This window comes from Artemia sp. Qi Xiang Cuo, chromosome 13 (genome assembly GCF_049724085.1).
Source record: "Artemia sp. Qi Xiang Cuo chromosome 13, ASM4972408v1, whole genome shotgun sequence".
In the NCBI taxonomy this organism is placed as follows: Eukaryota; Metazoa; Arthropoda; class Branchiopoda; order Anostraca; family Artemiidae; genus Artemia; species Artemia sp. Qi Xiang Cuo.
This window is the reverse complement of record NC_142806.1, coordinates 17,908,936-17,923,302: the sequence shown is the minus strand read 5'-3', so window position 1 is coordinate 17,923,302 and position 14,367 is coordinate 17,908,936. Positions and strand designations below refer to the sequence as shown.

Genomic DNA, 14,367 nt, shown 5'->3' with positions numbered 1-14,367 from the left:
GAATAGAACAACTTTTTCTTCTGTTGAGCGCAGTATTAAAGCAACACCAATTTACACGGTTGCAACAGCTATTAGTTCGGAAGAAGAGACGGACGAGGTCTTTTCTAATCATTCTATGTCAATCAGTAGGAATAATGATAAAGGAGACGAAATTGTAGTCTCTTCTAACTGTTTTATATCACATGAATTAAGATAAGGCTAATTCTGGTCTTCCCAATTTGTGTAAAAGCTTACTATTATGTAGAATCCTTAATTAACATTATTACACAAATTAAAACAAGGCTAAAAAGCAGTCGGGTTTAATTTCACCATGCCAAAGTTGGGGCGACTTTTCGTACAGTCCCAGTATCTTCACTGGGCAGGAAGGATTACATATAGCCCTTTTCCTGGGGAATAGTGTGCGGCCACCTTCGCTTGGAGTGTACCAGGCACAGTTTATAGAATTATCCAGTAAGTTTATCGCAGATCATTTCTGGTCTTCGTTCTCGGTGCGAACAAAAAGCTCCTCCCACTTATTTCTTCACTTATGGATCAGTGTGTTTGCGTCTATCAATGAGAAATGGTTACAAAGTGCATTATTCGTAATAGCGGGTTTCCACTTATTTCCGATTGTTTCGCGTCCGACATGTATACCCGTGAAAAGATCTGATGCCGCTTATGTTTATATCTGCAAAAACGTTCTCCGGAGCACTCGCACCCCGGTCCGGGTTTTCATAATAGGTGAGATGGGGAATGATCATACTGGATAATTATATAAACTGTGGTACCAGGTTTTCAGCGGTTGCTGGGAGGAAAGGACTTGGATCCGGAATGCACGCATGCGTGGGATGCTGATGATGGAGTTCGTAGCCTTTCTGGTGAAGGGTGTGGAAGTTCTTGGGGAACTCTTAATTCTGGAGCTAAAAATGCCCTAGAAAGGGGACCGGGTACAGCCAAGTTAAGCCTCTCCCCAGGATCTGGGCTTTTTTCAACCTTATCTTTGCCACTGAAACTATGAGTGAGGAACATTGCAAAGAGTGGAATAACTGCGATGAATATAAGGCACGAAGGAACCTTTTACCACGATGAAGCTCTGGGTAAGGATTGAAAAAAAAGGTTTAGGGAATAAAACTCGTTTATTTCCATTTCCATTGCCGCCATCAAGAGAGGGGTGCTAATTTAAGCTCACCAATCAGGATGCTGCCCAGTCAGATGGGAAATTATCTCGCGTGCACCCCACAAACACTAGATGGTAAACCAGAGGGGTTGGCAGAGATTGTACATGGAAGATCCTTCTAGGCCACGCCCTAATTCAAATCTGGAAGTAGCTTTATCGTGTGTAGAAGTACTGAATTTTTGGTCAGAAACCATGTGTAACAGAACCTTTTTTAAATTTTCATGATGAACAGAAACAGCAATGAATGTAAAATCACGAGTCATAGATCCCCATCCGAAGTGGACATGAGCGTCGAAGAAGAGAAGTTACTGCGAAGCGACTTTGAATCCATGGAAACGGTCACGGACCAAAGATTTCCTAGCCCAGAGCCAACAATGGCAGAGGGCTTGGAAAGTTCTAAAGGAGAGAGGAAAGCTTTGGATAGGGCTTCCATTCTCAATCAGAACCACCAAACGAGACAGAATCAGGGACAAGTTTGACAGAAGCTGAATTAAATAATGAACAACGGAAAAAATCCCGGCTTGCAAAAAAGGTCACAGGCAAGGGTCACCAGGTGGCAACCTGACTCAACCAGAAGGGAAAAAAGTGATGGGGCCAATTTATCATGAAACACAACCCTTAGAGATGAAGCTGTTGGCGTTCTTATGGAGTCCATGGAGACCAAAATTATGAAGGGCAATCTCAATTTTGCTTCTGATGTTGTCTAAACGAAATTAAAGGACGGCACAATAAAATAAAGATTCTAAGATGAACGGATAGCATCATGGATAAGGGAGGGGGTGAATGGCCCTGGGCAGAGAAATTTAGCTCTTGCCCCACTCAACACCCCTTCGAGAAGAAACTTCACTATTAATGATCCAGAGGTTGGTTCACCAAAAAAGCTGTTGGGACTGTTGGTGGCGTGCAATCAGTTTCTCTCCAAGGAGGAATTTTCGTCTCCGAATTAATATGAGGAGACATACGCTCCTCAAACCTTTTTTAAGAGGGCTGTAGAGTCCACCCCAGTGAAGGAAAAAGCGGGACCTAAAAAAATACACAATTTCAAATAACGCCAACATATGTGACAAGAGGGTTAGAATGCTGGCGCAGTAGCGCTGCCTAAGTAAAGAACGATGTGGGCACAATGTATTACTTTTTTTTTTTTTTTTCGTGGTCTTAGAACAGGACACTTCGTATCGAAGGAGTTGTCGTAGAAACTACAAAAAGGGCTCATTCGATTGGAAATTGGAGTGTCTAGTGCCCTTTTTAATAGTCGAAAGTGACTGAAGGGAAACTAGACCCCCCCCCCCTACGCCCATCATTCCCCTAAACACATCCAATCAAAACTTTGAGATAGCCATTTTGTTCAGCGAATTTGATTTGCAGATTGAAAATATGTTTTTAAGGAGGACACTCCCCCACAACCCTCAGGGCAAGGGCATATAAGAACGATGTTGGCACAATGTATTTTTTTTTGTTTTCCTTTAGACCAGGGTAGTTCGTATTGAAGGAGTTGTAGAAACTTCGAAAAGGACTCATTCAATTGGAAATTGGAGTGGCGTGTGCCCTTTTTAATAGTCGAAAGTGATTGGAAGGCAACTAACACCCCTTCCACGCCCACCATTTCCCAAAACATATCTAATAAAAATTTTAAGATAGCCATTTCGTTCGGCGTAGTTGATTTCCAGATAGAAATTATAATTTTGACGAGGACCCTCCCCCCACAGCCCTCGGGACAAAGGTTGCAAATTATTCCCTGTGGGCATATTAGGTTTTTATAGAAGGCGGTGTCGTAGTAACTTCAAAAAAGGCTCATTCGATTGGAAATTCAAAGGGTTAGAGCTCTTTCTAATAGTCGAAAGGGATTGGAGGGCAATTACCCCCCTCTCACACCCACCTTTTCCCCAAACACATCCAATCAAAATTTTGAGATAGCCATTTTATTCAACGTAGTTTTAAGTTCTGGAAATTATGTCTTTGTGGATGACCCCCCCCCCCCACAGTCCTCAGGGCAAGGGTTGTAAGTTACGCCCTAAGGGCATATAAGGTTTTTATAGAACACGTTGTCGTAGAAACTTCAAAAAGGACTTATTCGATTTGAAATTGAAATGGCTAGTGCCCTTTTAAATAGCCGAAAGTTATTGGAGGTCAACTAAAACCCCTTCCACGCCCACCATTTCCCCAAACACATCAAATCAAAATTTTGCGATAGCCATTTTGTTCCACGAAGTTTAAAGTACAGGAAATTATACCTTTGAGCAAGACACTCCCCCACAGCCTTCAGGGCAACGGTTATAAGTTATGCCCTGGGGGCATATAAGATTTTAATTGAAAACTTTGTCGTAGAAACTAAAAAAAGCGTTCATTCGATTGGAAATTCAAAGGGCCTAGTGCCCTTTTTAATAGTTGAAAGTGATTTGAGGGCAACTAACCCCCCTCTCACGTCCACCTTTTCCCCAAACACATCCAATCAAAAAATTTTTATAGCCATATCAACGTTGTTGAAAGTTTTGGAAATTAGGTCTTTAAGGATGACAACCCCTCCCCCCCCCCTAAGCCCTCAGGGGAAGGGTTGTAAGTTATTCCCTGGGGGCATATAAGGTTTTTATTGAAAGCGTTGTCGTTGAAACTTCAAAGGGGCTCATTCAATTGGAAATTGAAAGGGCTAGTGCCTTTTTTAATAGCTGAAAGTGATTAGTTGAAAGGGAGAGCGACTAACGCCCCTCTCACGCCCACCATTTTTACAGACACATCCAATCAAAATATTGAGAAAACTATTTTATTCAGCATAGTTGAAAGTTCTGGAAATTATGTCTTTTAGGATGATAACCCTCTCAGAGCCCTCAGTGCAAGGGATGTAAGTTATGTCCTAGGGGCATATAAGGTTTATATAGAAAGTTGTTGTAGAAATTTCAAAAAGGTTTCATTTGATTGGAAATTGAAACTGTCCTTTTTAATAGTCGAAAGTGAGTGGAGAGTAATTAACCCCCCTCTCACGCCAACCATTTCCACAAGAACATTCAATCAAAGTTTACAGATAGCCATTTTGTTCGACGTAGTTCAAAGTTCTGGAAATTATGTATTTAAGGATAACAAACCCCCCAGGGCAGAGGTTGTAAGTTATGCCCTGGGGACATACGGGGTTTTTATAGATAGCGTTGTCGTAAAAACTCCAAAATGAGCTTATGCAATGCGCACTTTAAAATACTAGTGCCCTTTTAAATAGCCGAAAGCGATTGGAGGGCAACTAACCCCCCTCTCACGAGTACCTTTTCACCAATCACACCCAATCAAAATTTTGAAATAGCCAATTTGTTCAACGTAGTACAAAGTTCTGGAAATTAGGTCTTTGAAGATGACCCCCCCCCCCCTCCCCAGCCCGCAGGGCAAGGGTTGTAAGTTACGCCCTGGGGGCATATAAGGTTTTTATTGAAAATGTTGTCGTAGAAACTTCAAAAGGACTCATTTGATTGGAAATTGAAAGGGCTAGTGCCTTTTTTTAATAGTTGAAAGTGATTGGAGAGTGACTAACGCCCATCTCACGCCCACCATTTCCCCAACCACCTTCAATCAAAATTTTGAGATAGCCATTTTGTTTAACGTAGTTGAAAGTTCTGGAAATTAGGTTTTAGAGGAAGCCCTTAAGGTAAGGGTTGTAATTAATGCCCTGGGGGCATCTAAGGTGTTTTTAGAAAGCGTTGTCGCAGAAACTCAAAAAGGGCTCATTCGATTGGAGATCGAAAGGCATAGTGTCCTTTTTAATAGTCGAAAGTGATTGGAAGGCTTGCCATTTTTATAGTAAAGATCGATGTGGGTATAATATTATTATTTTTTGTTGTTGTTGCTGTTTAGACCAGGGCACTTCGTATTGAAGGATTTTCTGTAGGAACTTCGAAAAGGGCTCATTCGATTGAAAATAGAAAGGGCTGATGCCCTTTTTAACAGTGGAAAGTGATTGGAGGGAAACTAATCCCCCTCCCACGCCCACCCTCCCATTTTCCAATTATGTTTAAAAACTAAAGGTTGCCTTAAGATTAAATCAAAATGCACTGTGTTTATGCTAATTCCCAATAAGGCATCTCAGCAGTATCACAAGAACGACTGAGGGTATTATGTTCAAACTTGTGGAGCTACTTCTGCTCTTAAAATTTAACCAAGTCAAAATAGCGTAAGTGTATCCAAGCTATCAAAGAAAGTAAACAGATTTGTTTGCGAATAGTATCATGTTTTCCATTTCAGTTCACCTAGAGGAGGTATGAAACTAAATTAAACACTACTATTTGTGTCCAGATTTTTAAAAGGGTGTATGTTGTTAAAAATTTCTGAAAATTTTTCTCCAGCATACAAATAGCAGGCCAAACTATAAAGTCTTAAGAACTCCATTAAACAAAAAATTAGCAAAAATAAAATCAAATAATCTACCAAACGTGAAACTACCACAAATTAGCATCGATAAATAAATGAAACCCAAAACGAACAGAAATTACAATAAATAACAAAACGAGCAGAAATTAACATGAGTAGGGCTCAAAACCCCTATGCCATCCCAAGGTCAAATCATAATTTGCACTTTACTGGAAAATATAAATGTTTTTACTTTAAATATTAAAGTACTATAAATGTTTTACTTTAATGAGATCTTTACTTTTCTTTGATAAACTTGCTTTGTGGAAAAAGTTTTTTTTTAATTAATCTGCATCACTGTCACGTAGCCTCCTTTAATCTTGCGAGGTTGTTGGGAGAGACGAAGCGATATATTGTAATGGTACACAAGCTATAGACCATTATCAGAAAAGTCACGGGGAAGACTAGAGGAGCTGAACTCCATGTCCATAATGAGGTAAGCATCACTCCCTAAGCATGCATTTATCGTTTTAAGAATTAAGATGCTTGGTAATTATCCAAATTGTTCTGGGGATGTAATAGCCATAGTTCTAAAATTCTAATGGTCATAAACAAGTCCTGTTTTGTTTGGCTTATACGACACTGGAGAAGAAGTACTATCGGGTAAGGTAACAGAACTGGTGGAATATAGTAAGAATAAAAAATTCCCTTGATTATATCATGTAATGCAAATTCATGCCCCACCTCATGAGAAAAAAACAAATGGGAGGGGTCTCGAGCTCCTGAAGCACCTAGCTAGGGAGAGCCTTGAGTGGTGGGACAAGGGATCAGAGCCTACTTTTACAACAAGAAGATAAAGAAAAGTGTTACATTTACCAATAGTCACTTCACAGCATGAAAGACTGGAAATGACATGTGAGCAATCTATCGCGATCCTAAAACAACCGTTTAATAAGGTCTAGAGTTGAAATATCTTAAAAGAAGAAAAAGTTCTTGGGGGGCATAAAAAAGCAATTGGCTCACTTATAAATAAGTATTAGCCGAAGAACTACTAAATCTGCCATCAGAGTATGGAGAGACTGAGCAGGATCTGTATAAGGCTACAGAAGAGCTCGCAGAAAACATGAATAAGGCTTTCAGGCAAGCAGCCAACATAACATATGCCGAGCAAGGGGAGCAGGAAAATAATTGAGACTTTAAAACTAAGACAAAAGCGGAAGCCGACGCGAACACTATAAGAAACGTCATCTGAACAAATGATCCCGAAGATTCGGATGCATACTCAGAAAGATTGAAGTTCCTTAAAAAAGAAATAAGGATGACAAAGAGGGCCATATAGATAGATTTCTGTGAAAATATAGATTTGGATAAATTCAGGAACAATTTATTAAAGACTCTAAATGCTTACCAGAGGGCACATCTAGGTAGGCTATCAAGAAAAGATGGTACCATCACAATGGATCCAGAAAATACTCTAAACTAGCTGTTTGCAATCCATGTAAGGGACCCTGAAAAAAATATTCCGAAGCCGGTGAATGGTGGCAATTTAATTGTTGTGATGAGATTAGCCTCCCAAATTTTAAGGGAGGACCGGCTAGAAAAAGTTGCAGATCATTTCCAACCATTTAAAACCCCTGGAGAAGATGGGGTTTGTCCCATAATGCCCCAGAAGGGATGGGAAATGTGAAAACTCACCATCCGTATTTGTATAGCTACGAGAAGCCTCGCTTTAGTCTACGCTCTCCATGCGTGGCAAAAAGCAAGATATATATTCAAAACCAAAACCAGGGAGAGAAGAATATACAAACCCCCGGTATAATAGAATGATTACTTTAACGGCCTTTGCAAGTGAAATGATGGAGAAACTTATTCATTAGTGCCTGGTAAATAATCCAAAGACCAAAAATAATATTTAACACAAACAAATGGGTTCAAGATAGGAAGCTCGACGAAAGCTGTAATACACCAATTAGTGTGGCAAATTGAGCAAACATTAAAAGTGAAAAATATGAGAAGGCCATATTCCTAGATATAGAATGGGCATTTGACAATGTCACTTTCAAAGCCATAGAGTTATGGAAGACGGAAGAATTCATCGATATACTCAGAAATAGAGATCAAGTAGTATTCAGTATTCGATGTATTCAGGTAGTCGTAGACCTGATAGGAGTCAAATTATCCACAATTGTTCACAAAGGGTACCCGCAGAGGGGGACTAAAGTTCTCTGTAAATAGAGATTCTTATTATGAATAGTTTCTCGAAAAGTTTAGAAAAGTATTCTGGCTATTCCGAGGCGTATGCTGCTGTTCCAGTATCTTTAATGAGAGAAAAATGTCTCAGAAACCTGCTTCAGATCAGACTGCAACTGCATACGCTGAATGAAATCCGAGTATGTCATAAAATCACAAACTACGTTTAGCTCTGGAAGAGAGCAAAATAACAGTGTTTAAAAGAAAGAGGAAACGACAAGTTCCTTTTGTTCTAAAAATATATCACCACCCGATTTCCCTGGAAAGACAGGTGAACTACCTTTCAATCATATTAGACCATCAGTCAAGCTGGAGAGCTCACCCTAAAATCTACCTTAAATCGTAGTTGCTAGTGATAGGACGAATCCTATACAGACCACATAGACTCACTGTAAAGAAAAAGCTCGGAAAGCCCTAACTTCCTTAATCCAGTACCTATAGATGGTGGAGAAGAACTGGGGTCTAGCTCTAAATAAAACTATGCACCTATATAAGACCATAACGAGATCGATTCTGTCATGTGGAGTTACGGCACAGGTCAATTCGACTCAGATCGAAGCCACACTACTCCTCTAATAAGGGTTCCAAGACTAGTGTGCCTAATGACACCCTCAGCATGCCATGGAACAATCACGGCATCCATGTATATAATGTTAGGACTTCATTCCATAGAAAATTTTCTGCAGGAAGAAGGAGTAAAAAGTGCTGCCAGACTGAAGAGTCTGTCAATGGACAGAGTGGTTAATGGAGAAAGAAGCAGCAGATTAAAAATGGAAAATTAAAAGCAACGCAGATATCTGATGAAACCCAACGATGCTTAATGGCGAGGAGTTACAGATGCCTAAGGATATCATCCCAGTAATAAAACCTGAAGGGCCATTCCAGATTGGTAGAAAGGATAGGAAAGAAATGGAGCAGGAGTTAGAGCTGTTCCATAGAAGTAATGCAATAACCTGCTTTACATATGTTTCACGGTTTCAGTGGAAATCTGGGACTGGAATAGTAATATACTAGAATACAACCGATCTGGATAAAGAGGTAATCAGTTATCATCAGAGTAGCTTTACTACGGTGTTCCAAGTTGAAATGTTTGGAACACAATGGGCGGCAAGAGTACTGATACAAAAGGATTGTGCAGATAGAAACATGCATTCTCACTGCACTGACAACCAAACATCTCTTAAGGCTTTTAAGAAAATAAAGAATCGGTAAATAAGTCTTTCTATGTAATTCTGGGTCTAAGAAATCAAAGAAACTGTATTTCAGATTCGGCCGAAGAAGAATAATTTTACAGTAAACTTTCTTAAAAAACTGAAAATCGGATGGATGGTTCTAACAAAAAAAAAGTTTCGCAATTTTAGTGATTTTTTCTTCAGTCTATTGAGTTTTCCACATTTTGACCAGAAAGATATCGTTTTTCCCAGCCTTAATAACTCCCATTACCACATCTTTTTGACCTTATTTACAACACCAAACATACAAGTTTACACTTGAATACTTTTGTGTAACCGTACATTTTTGCTTTGTATGGAGTGAGAATTACATTTTTATTTTCTTAAGTTGTATCTTAGGCAACATTAGAGGATCTGTGCAAATAGATAGATTTTTCAAAGAAGGGCTAGGATCACATTAGGCTGCAGTAATTCTAAAGGTGTGTAGAGCATGGAAGAGCTAATATGCATTTTTTTTTTTTTTTTACTCTTATAAAAACTAGTCGTTTATTAAGATAAGGGGTTTTGTTAGTAAAAAACATAAAGTACAGCAAACAATTCCTACCAGAAGCTTAGATGCCGCTGTTTTCACAAGTAAAAAACTTGTAAAACGAGTAATCGAGCAGTATAAAAAGGGAACATAAGACGCTTTGTAAATAAACTTCTAAGTAGCCTGAAAACAAAACCGGAGAAACTAACTAAACCAGTCGATAGAAAGTGGTGAGTTTAAACGTGAACTATAAATGTTTAGAAAAGAATTTCACATAGTCCCTACTGATTAACATTGCCGTGTTATCTTAAAAAATTCGTCTGAAAGACTGATTTTATTATTTTTCTGCGATTTCTTCAAAAGCAATTGGAGGAGATTACCAGCCCCTTTCCCCTGTCCACTCTGTGTATATGTATATCTCTAAATAGCCACCTTATCATTTTCTTCTAGTAAGTCCGACTCTTCAAATTCTTCCATATCAAACTGCTTCTTCATCGTCTTCATCCGTATCACTATTGGTCTGCTGAGGTTCACAACGTTCTTGATCACCTAAAATTTTGAACAGCTAAATAATTGGACAGCTCATTGATAAGAGAATAACACACCACAAACCCGATGTTTATAGGAGGCGAAACAATATTGTTTAACTAGAGTTGCCAAACAGGGTGCATTTGCGCCATTTGGGGCGGTTGCACATTGAATATTTCAAATTGACGCACTTTTTCGGGAAAATCGTTCATTCGGCACATTTTCACAAGAAAAATGGCACTTTCAGCGCATTTTCACTTTTATGGCGGCGCAATTTCAAATTAGACATCTGGCAACACTGTGTTCAACTAGAACCTACATATTCGTCTTTAAATTAAATTGTGATCATACCTTAAAACTTAAGTTACTTCAGGGGACTTCAAAATAAACTTATACCAACGAACAAAGCTGTTTCTGTAGTAGCCTACTCATTTCTGAGCCTACGTGTTCGTCTTTAACTTGAAGCTTAAAGTTCATTGATATTGAAGCTTCCGTGGGAAGATTTTCGAAACATACGTACAACACAGAACAAAGGTGTTTCTCAAGTGCTCTAACCTAAACTTATACATCCGTCTTTAATTGAAGTTTACTGAAATTGAAGTTACCTCAAGAAAATAGATTCATAGCGCCAAAAAAAGCTGCTTCTAAAGTATTTCACTCCTGAGCCTACAAATTCGTCTTTAAATACGCGTTTAAAGTTAGAATAAATTGAAGTTTCCAAGAGGAGACGTTCGAAATAAATGTACAACACAGGACACAGATGTTTTTCAAGTGCTCTAACCTAAACTTATACATCCGTCTGTAATTGAAGTTTACTGAAATTGAAGTTACCTCAATAAAATAGATTCATAGCGCCAAAAAAAGCTGCTTCTAAAGTATTTCACTCCTGAGCCTACAAATTCGTCTTTAAATACGCTTTTAAAGTTAGAATAAATTGAAGTTTCCAAGAGGAGACGTTCGAAATAAATGTACAACACAGGACACAGATGTTATTCAAGTGCTCTAACCTAAACTTATACATCGGTCTTTAATTGAAGTTTACTGAAATTGAAGTTACCTCAATAAAATAGATTCATAGCGCCAAAAAAAGCTGCTTCTAAAGTATTTCACTCCTGAGCCTACAAATTCGTCTTTAAATACGCGTTTAAAGTTAGAATAAATTGAAGTTTCCAAGAGGAGACGTTCGAAATAAATGTACAACACAGGACACAGATGTTTTTCAAGTGCTCTAACCTAAACTTATACATCCGTCTTTAATTGAAGTTTATTGAAATTGAAGTTACCTCAAGAAAATGGATTCATAGCGCCAAAAAAGCTGCTTCTAAAGTACTTCACTCCTGATACTACAAATACGTCTTTAAATGGAAGTTTAAAGTTCCAAGAAATTGAAGTTTCTACAGGTAAACGTTCGAAATAAAAGTACAACATGCAACAAAAATATTTTTCAAGTGCTCGATCCTAAACATATACTTTTATCTTTAATCGAAGTTTAAAATCCACTGAAATTACCCCAGTAATATAGATATATAGGACCAAACAAAGATGGACCCTTGAAATTGACTATCTCTGAGACATCCTAAATAGATATATAGCACCCAATAAGGCTGTTTCCGAAGCACTTCAGTCATAAGCCTATTTGTTAGTTTGTAAATAAATGTTTAAAGCTCCCTGAAACAAAATTTCCCTCAAAGAGATGTCTAAAATAGATATGTAGCATTGAAAAAATATATGTAGCATTATGCTCTAATTACTGCTCTAAATTTACTAAAATTACATTACGCTCAATGTAAATAGATATGTAGCATTGAAAAAAGATTAAATCCATCCAGAACCAAAGCAATCACTTATGGAAAATTGTAAAAACAACAAATTCCCCCTTCCCTGATATTTAAAAGCCCATTCCCCCTAAAATTTTATGAATTGAGTTCACTGTGTATTTGTAGTGTGTTATTTCCTGTGTCATAGATTGATCTAATTTTTAATCTGAGCTTCCAAATTTTTACAGTTTTATTTGTAAGATATAGCCTATTACAAATACACGATTTTTAGGGTATACTCCAAAATCCCAGGAATTTAAACGAGTTCTTTGGATACCTAAGAGATATGACGCCCGGGAAGCTTATATGCAGCGACGGAGAGCCTTATAAAACATGAACCCCCGTTACTCCAACGTCTTGATGTTTCGACAGTTTTCCATTTGGGTTCTTATGTCCCCCAAACCAAAAATAAACTTAATGGTACATAAGTACCTGGTGCTAGAATAATCTTTTTTTCTTCAATCACAGGAATTATCTATGACATTTGATAGCTCAAATTCAACTACCCAGAGAACACCAGACAGTTAGTTTTCGGGCAACTTACCAAAAGACATATCTGCTGCCTTGTCATCAGAGTTGTCCAATGTTCCTGAGTAATGAGTATCAACCCATTCACCATTTTCATCTCCTTCATCTAGTAAAATTAATTTTTCTTGGCCTTTGTACTCTATATCTTTTCTTCCCTTGTAGCAGGGTACGTTCCGTGTGACTAAGAATTGCTTATCAGATGGTAGATATGCTTTTTTCTTGTTTTCTTCACCTATAAAACATTACTGAACACAATTATAACGCTTCCAAGATGAAATGCAATTATACTAGGGGCCTATTACCTTTTATACTGATTTTTCAAGAAAAAAAAAGTTATAAAAGCCATAGCAGTTACAAAGGAAAAATACGTTGTAAATTATATTTACAACAAAAATATAGTTAGCAAAAATTTCATTGAAGAGGGGGGGGGGGCCTTACTTTATTCTTGTTTTCGTTCACTAATAAAAATATAAGTATTGAAAATACCAAACACGGCGTTTGTTAGCATTTCTATTTGGAAAAATTTAAATAAATATTAAAACTAGGAAAAAACTTTTGAAGTATTTAGGACACACTGTTGTAAACCGATACAGCTAAGGAAGGGAGGGGGGACGGTCATCCAATTTTGCCATATACAAAACTAATATAACATCTGTGGTGAACTGTTACAGGAACATGACACGTTTTTCTCTTTTGGTATGTTTTAACCAAAACATGGACATAAATAAATTCTTACCTATAATCAGGACATAAGCTGTAAAGGGTATTTACTTCAAAAACATTTTTTACACCATAATAAATATAATACGCAAGTAGTGTTGTAACTGGTAAGTTACAACACCCCCCCAAAAAAAATGTTTTTTTTTTTGGGGGGGGGGGGTACTTCAGAACAGGCGCGGTCACCTGAATCAGGAGCTACATTTGCAAGCAAATCCTGTTGAAGACAGTCTTAATGAATGTGAAAGTGACTGAATGTTCTGCTATTATGATCCAGTGCTTAGTTAATCAAAGTCATCAAAGTTTTACAAACCTCTTTTTTGCTTGTATTTGGTTTTGTAAACAAATGAAAAATAGCATGTATATGATATGAGGAATGTGGCTGAATATGGCTATTTAAATATGAAAGGCTGTTAGGGTAACATTTCTTAAGTTTAGATGTATAAAAAAAATACTAATATGATTTACTCTTAAATAATGGTAAATTTGATTTTTTTTTTTTTTTTTTTTTTTTTTTTTTTTTTTTTTTTTTTTACAAAATGGATGTACGAAATGAGGCAGTCAAAAAGCTGAGGTATTACTCTATGTACAAGATTACCTAAGGGATTAACTAGACAGTTAATTAAATTAACGAAACTCTAGATGAAGACGCATTACCTTTTTTAAGCCCAGGAAAATCAGAATCATTTCAAAATTTCATTAAAAGTTGTAAGCGATGCATAGAAAGAAATGCCCAACTGGTCTTGTAGCTACAGGGCAACTCTAAAACACCAATTTTACCCTGTATTTCCTAGGGATTGGCTTATTTTACCTTATTTTATCAATTTTACCAATTTTACCTTATTTTACAAATTTTACCACATTTTAACAATTTTACCTTATTTTACTTACAAAGTTTTTATTTTTTATTTTTGTTAAACACTATACGCAAGTACACTATAAACTTTTATGGTTTAAACACTATACGCAAGTCCTCCATATGTTCTACAAGGGCATAAGTGCTAAAGACATCCCTAGAAAGAGTTTCCTAATCAATTAGTCATGTAATTGGTTTCCGATGATGAAGCTGAAAACTGTTTGATTATTGGGGGTATTAGAGGCTATAATATTCAGGGGTATGTGATTTTTTTTTTCTCTTTTCTTTGGCTTGCTAAGTGAATTTGATTAGAAAAAAAAAACATTGTCCAAGAAGCGATAGCAACATGATATAATCAAAATCCATCAGACAATAATATCAAATAAGCCAATTTAATATAAATCCTAACCTTTATTTTCCATAATAATCAAGGTACTTCACATTAAAAACTGCTCACCAAAAAAAGTGTAAACATTTTTTTAAACAAATTT

The 14,367-nt window shown here is 37.3% G+C and overlaps 1 pseudogene across 1 annotated transcript in view; it reads right to left on the bottom strand.

The window, feature by feature from the left end:
• LOC148945031 (exportin-5-like) overlaps positions 1 to 14,367 on the bottom strand; it is a 155,699-nt pseudogene that overhangs the window by 18,545 nt on the left and 122,787 nt on the right. Inside the window, exon 8 of the transcript XR_016142679.1 lies at positions 9,863 to 9,979. The product of XR_016142679.1 is annotated as an exportin-5-like (transcript). The remainder of the gene's footprint in view (positions 1 to 9,862; positions 9,980 to 14,367) is intronic.